Genomic DNA, 7,028 nt, shown 5'->3' on the forward strand with positions numbered 1-7,028 from the left:
CTCCTCTTAATTCCCCTAATTTTTCTTCTCTTTTTGGCTTGCGCATAAAAATCCATCTATCTATCCATCTAGCTATACGTCCGTTTATCCATCGACCTATGGAGGAGGCATCTCTCAGGTGTCACCCACAGAATAGATTATCACTGGGCCCTGCTCCGTGGCGCCGAGGTCGCGTGGGTTTAAATGGCCGGTCCAGGTGTGAGCGTGTGTTTTCGTACTGCACAGCGGTGTGTATACGACAACCCTCTCGGGGCGGAGGGGGGTTCAGCGCCGGCTCTCCTCTCGACCCCTTCGCCTCCCGCGACGCTCTGCACTCTGCTCTCATTAGTCCACGTAATGACACATGCGACGCACTCCAGCACGAACCGGCCAGACAAGCATGCATCCTCCTCTCCTGAAGAATTTATTTAAAAAAAAAAAAACAACACACAGGCGTGCAACGTATATGTGCCGGGTAGCAGGTGGCCGGTGGAGTAAGGACAGGAGATGAATGGAGGGAGCAAGGAGAGCGGCCAGGCCATGGGGGACAGCACGGGCGAGTCATTTATTAAGGGGCTACAAACACACACACTCTTACATGCGTGTCCCCACTACATTCAACCACAAATGCATATGCAAATACACAAGCATACATGCTCCCAGAGGCTTTAACCGCACACACGTTGACCCAGTATCCGCCGCTCTCCATTCATCTGACGCCTAAGTAGAGCAACGCTAGCCACAGAAAAGTTCCTCGGCGCTATGTGCCTACGAGACGTCTTCGCTCGGGGCCCTGCCTTTTCGATAATTTTTTTTTTTTTATTTTCCGAGATGTTTATCGTTTTCTGACCCATTTCGTGTCTTTGGCGCCCCTTGTTCGCATCCCTCCCGGTGTTAATGTTCCTACACTTTGAGCGCGAGTATCATTGATCCAAGCCCGAGTGTAAAAGAGAGAGAGAGAGAGAGAGAGGGAGCAGTAATATTCCAGGCCTTTCATAATGATTAAAGCCTTCATTAAATTTTCATCCCAACCTGCTGTTTGCTGCTAATGGCCTTTGTGAGCCACACAGCCAAACAATAGCTTAGCCGGGCACAGAAAAAAGGGATTTCTATCTCGCGTTCAATACTGCCCCCTCGTCGTGCCCTCCCCTTCCCCACCACTCTCCATTTCCCTCTGCCTCTCTTCATCTTCCCTTTTCTTCCTCTTTTCTTTTCTCTCTCTCTCTCTTGCTTGGCTTTTTTTTTCGGGTCTGGAGGCGCTCAGGCCTTTTGTTAGCGCGTTTCATTTAAGCGTAAGGGCAGATAATGCTCCGGGTTGGTTTGGATGCTGCACCACTGTGGCACTGTGCTAATGGGGTCTGTGAAGACACTGCTCTTTCTCTCCTTCACTTTTCCTTCCCCTTTTTACCTCCTGTCTTTCCCTCCCTCTTCCTCCCCCATCTCTCTCTCTCTCTCTCTCTCAGTGCTGGCTGACTCATAAAGATCCATTATTGTTGTTTTTTTTTTCCTGTGCAGCCGGTTCATGAGGTCCAGCGAAGCAGCGAACAACCCAAAACACACCTCAATTACAGCTCGGCTCGACAAACAGTCCAGTTTTTTTTTTTCCTTTTTTGTAAAATGTGCCACAACAGGCCTCCTCTATCGACTGGAATAAAAACAACCAGACGGCGAGAGCTGACCAGCAGTCTCGGCTGCTTTGAAAAAAAAAGCCTTACAGAAAAGCCTGGAAAATAAGGTTAGCACATCGCAGCTTGAAATGAAAGCCTGTTGATGTGCCGGAGGGGGGGAACGCAAACACATAAAACGCACCTACACTTAAAGGCAAATACACAACGCGCTGGCTGTGCTGTTCTTTCACCTCTTCGGGCAGGGTGTCACTCGGCCTCGAGTTCTGCGCCTTTCTGGGGGATGTTTGAATACAAAAACTCTGCAGCGGCGGATTTGGAAGGAGAGAAAAAAAAAAGAAAAGAAAAGAAAGATCTGATCCGATGGTTGTTTTCTGCTTTACAGGTCTTGGCGAGGACCACTTGGTTGTGAGGAAGTGAGGCTTGACCCGAGTTGGGTCCCACCTGGAGTTATCTCAGGAGGGTTGGCAGGCAGGTGTGGGCGACTGGTGCAGAGTAAGGGAATAAATGCACCACCTCCCCGAAAAAAAGCAGTTTTTTATTATGTTTCAGGTGTTTTCTGGATCTCTAAAGAACTCTAAGATGCATTGCTTCACCCTCTGAACCCTGAAAACACACCATCGGGTTAGAAAGAGACGCATTCAGAGACAGGAACTAATAAAAAACTATAAAAAAAAACAGAAAGAATCTTCAGGACTTTCTGTTGGCTTTCGGTTTTGTTGTGAAAATCAACTCAGCTTAAACTCTTAATCTCATTGTACATGTGTATAATGACATTAAAGGCATTCTATTCTATTCTAACTTGTGATTTTATTCTACATGTTTCGATTGAGAAATTGCCAAAAAATAAAGCGTTTGCACTAAACAGATTCTGTAAAAAGCTAAAAATTTTGCTCTCCTTGGTGCATCTGTGAAGCCATTCATGACTCAGCTGCAAGCAACAGTGACGTGACAAAAATTCAGGGACTTTTTGGAGATTGTATGCCGCCATTCTTCTCCTGTATTGGTAACACTTGTGTGTAGTTTTGTACAATAAATAATCAAAGAAATTCAACCTTTTTAGTGCTTTATGACATTATAAACTTGCTACTGAGTTCTCTCAATGGTTGTGCAAGTACCGTAGAGGTGCAGGACTTTATTATTGCAGTGGAAAAACGCCCCCAAAGTAAAAAAAAAACGCCCAGAAAGTGCTCAGGGTTCAGAGGGTTAAGCACCAGAGAGGAACCTGTTTTCAAGCTGTCACCGACTTCCAACGCAAAAGAATCCCCCACCAATAAAGCACCACGTTATTTATATTATCCCATCTTCCAAAAGGAGATGGACACCTGCTAGCGATATCCGTATCACATTATCACTATTACATGCATTTCATAGTGACTTAAGCCCCCATTTATATGCCCAGTGGAAATTAGCATTGGCCAAGGGCTAATTTTATCTCTTTTCTTGACTCCAACTGCTAGCCCCAGGCTAAATCTGAGAATGAAATGTGGGGGCTAATCGAGCTAAGCTATGTAGGCCCCTGGGCAAGACTCCGGCTTGGCTTCCTCGACAGTGTGTGAAATCTTTATCAGGGGGCTCGGGGAGAGGTTGCACTTCTTATTGGGCTGAAAGGCGCCTTTAATGTGAGCGTTTTCTTGAAATTAAAGCTGGGGGAAACATTTGGAGAGTTGTTAATACACCCAAGTATGTTCGCAGGCTTTTCACACACCCGCTGCACACACACACGAACACTTGCGCACACATCTCATTTGTCAGGTTGTGATAAATATGCAAAGCATGGTGGACAATAGGCCCGAGCAGCTGATGCTGTCTGTCTGCGTGCTGGAAAAAACAAAGGCTCGCCTCTCATCTGAATGTGTGTGGGTTCATAACAGAGGGAAAGCGTGAGAGAGCCGTAGAGGAAACAAGACAGAAAGAACGACAGAAAAGAAGAGGAGCGCAATAAAAAGAAGAGCGTGGCGCCGAGCCAGAGAGACGGACTCGCACATCTGGCCTCCTCACTGACCTTCTGGCTCGTTTTTGATCAGCTCCTCCATCTTGCGCTGCTTCAGTGTGTCCACCACGTCGGCCAGGCTGCCCTTGCGTCTCTCCGGGGTTCCCAGGGTGCCGGCGGCCGAGCCCCCGTCGCTGCAGGGCCGCCCGCCGCCTCCGCCCTCCTCTTTGCCCGGTGAGGTAGCATTGTGCTGGGGGTAAGGACTCAGCGAGCTCCCCTTGGTGCCGTCGTGCTCCTGGAAACAAGAGGAAATTATTAAGTTTCAGAAATTATCTCAGTGCGGAAGAAGAAGAAACGCGAAGATCTGGGAGGAGCTGGCTCATTATCTCCGAGCTTCTTTGCTACTCTTTTCTCCCTTTATTCTCTCCATCTCCCCTTCTTATAGCCCGATGCAGCAACTTTCATCCCCGGCCAGTTATCTCAAGTCAGGGCATACTTCTTCTTCTTCTTCTTCTTCTTTCCTTCTCGCGTCCTCTGGAATCTGCATTTGACTGACTTGGAGGTACTTGACAGAAGCGGCACATGAAACAGCGGCAAAAAAAAGACTCCGCAACACTCTTAAGTGTCAACGTTAACTCTTCATTACAAAGCCCTTTCGATGGCTCGCTTTGAGGGACGTCCAACGCCGCCGCACCAAATCCCGAGCCCAAGTTTTTCAGCCTTTCTACTTTTTTGTCTCGAGATTCATGACAATTAATGCTGAGGATGCAACTCGCAACACAAACACACATATACACACACAAAAAAAATGCACTCCTTTTGAAAAAACAAAGCTCTGGAGCTATGTCAAATCATTTCCATAAACTTATAAAAGGACTAAAAAAAGACTAGAGCATGACGGCAACAAAATATAATGTATACAGCTTTAAAGTGGGGCTCCTCTGCCAAGCTGTCGTGGGGAATAATCATCCCGCTGTGTCTAAAGTTTACAGCCTTTAACACCTTTGAGTTTGTTCGGGTCACTTTTTGCAGACAACAATCCCGCTTAGCGCTGCGTTTGTTTAATTTATTGTTCTCCTTTTTCCGACGAGTAACCCAAGTTGGAAGCGGCCGGCAGCTGAGCGGTAAGTAACTTTTAGCGTCTTAATCCGTGTACAAATAAAACCTGTGTTTGTTTCTTCAGCCGGCATTACGAGACCTAACGCTGGCTCAGCCCAATTAACAGTGACAGTGAGACGGGGAGGAACGCCGGCGGCTTTTTCGAGAACACGACCTGGCCGCACACATGCCAGCGCGTTAACCGGCGTGAACTCAGGTGCGCGCCGTTCAATTACAGACACAATCGGGCCCGGCCGGCCGAGCGGCTCAGCTCCTCTGCAGACGGGAGGGTCAATGGTCCACAGGGTTAATCTTTGGCTAATCTCACTACAGTATGGGGCATGCCACCTGGGACAGTGGCACACATACTGTATCTGCTTGCGCGTGGGCGTTCGCACGGGGACATTCCAGCCGTATTAATGCCATTGTGGCGTATTAAGCCAGAGGTGGCTCTCTAATCATTAACTCGCAGGCCGCCGGTGGAAGTGGAACTTAATACCGAGATCACAGTCCACCGTGAAGTCATCTCCGCACCAGACGACTCCAAAATGAGCCATTTGAGCGGACAAATTTTTTTCTTTTCCTTCCCTCCCCCCACTGTGTTTCCGCTGAGATACTCAATATTGAGGATGCTTTCATTGTCGGTGGTCAAACACTATATGAGAGGTACAGCGGACCATTATCACTTGGCATTTTCGACACTTCACCGGCTCTCTCTCTCTCTGAATAAGTCAGCACGCTCAATAATTCACTAATTCTTTCCTTGGCATTCTTGCGCATGCATTGTACCAGAGGGACAGATTGTGACAGCGATGATGAGGCTGGAACAGTTGCACATATATATAAATATATCTCTATACAATGTGGGGTGATGAGGCTGTTAACATTGCGGCGAACAGAAGTTGTCTTGTGATCTGAAAGCCTCTAAAAGGCTTCACTCTTCTCCTCTCACCACCTGACCAAGTGGCTTTTTTTTTTCTCTCCCCTCCTCCTTTATCGCTTCCTTCCTTCCTCCTTTCCTTTCCTTTCTTCTTCCCCTCACCCTTTCTCCAGATTAGGGAAATCTCAAGACTTCAAAAAAAAAAAAAACGAGAGGATTTTTGTGATTTACGAGTTGCATCAGGCGCCGACATGCAAATGCGACGAGACAGAAAAAGGAAGAAGAAGAAGCGTGTTTCTTAAAAAAAAAAAAAAAAGTCAAAGAAAGAAATCCCAAAAAATAAAATTAAAAAAAAGCAAGAAAGAAAGAGGGAAGCGATGTTATTAGAGGAAAACGAGAGAGAGAGTTGACAGAGAGATCCACGACGGAGGAGCAAGAAGGGAAAGGCAAGGCGTCTTGAAGGCAGCGGTCACACCTGTCACATCCCATTTATCTAATCCAGCGCCTACTTAAAACAGCCGCACTCTTTCTTTCGAGAAAGATGTCGTGCAAACAAAACAAACAGAACAAGAATATGGGAGGGAGATGAAGAGAGAGAGAGAGAGGAGAGAAGAGGGGAAGCAAGAGGGGGGGAGGATGGATGGAGTTGGAGGATCTCTTTGCAGAAAAGCTGCCAGCGAGATGTCATCTGGCTGCGTCCAACAATGAAGGTCATTTCCCAATCAGAGGGAATTAGCAGGGAAGCGTCTTCAAAGACCTCGTACATTAGAAGGGCCCCGTGACATTATTTATGTGTGAAGTCAGACAGACAGACTTTTATCCCGAAGGCAACTTAAATCTTCTTCTTCCTCCGATCAAACCTCTCTAATCCAAAGTCCAGGGATCAAATAAAACTATTGTAAACCGGTGTCACTCACGCTTCCTGTAGTAACGCAGGTCGCAAAACTTTTCCCTCCCCTCCTCCTCTCCCCTCTCTCATCAACATGCATTTATTCATGAGTACAAACAGAAAAATTCTGGCTACTGTAAACTGCTCATGCCCTCGTCTCTCGGTGCATGTGTGCGAGCCATTTTTTATTTTTTTTTTGCCATACATGTGTGACACCCCGATCGCCCGTAGGTGTGTGTGTGTGTGCTCGTAAAAAAAAAAACATAAATAAATAAAAAAAATATGAGCGTCTGCATATATATATGTATTTATACGCGCTGGATGTGGCAAGGCTGGCTAAGTGTGGGCGGTTCTGCCTTTAGTTTGCAGATGTCAATTCTCTTCCAAATGACTGGAACAAAGTAAAAATTGCGCCTCACTCTCTTTATCCTTTTACTGCCTCTGCAATGGAACCGAATTAAACAACTTTTGTCTTCTTAAGCTCATCTGTGAGGGGAGGTTGGTTTAAAAACACTTAACTCTTGCCAAAAAAAAAAAAAAAAAAAGCCCCAAATGCTATTTTTTTTTTTCCTACAGCCAAGCACAGATGCCGCTGTTCATGTTCTCTCCTTTTTCTTCTTCTTC

The sequence above is a fragment of the Stegastes partitus genome, unplaced genomic scaffold (genome assembly GCF_000690725.1).
Source record: "Stegastes partitus isolate 25-593 unplaced genomic scaffold, Stegastes_partitus-1.0.2 Scaffold2001, whole genome shotgun sequence".
Lineage (NCBI taxonomy): Eukaryota > Metazoa > Chordata > Actinopteri > Pomacentridae > Stegastes > Stegastes partitus.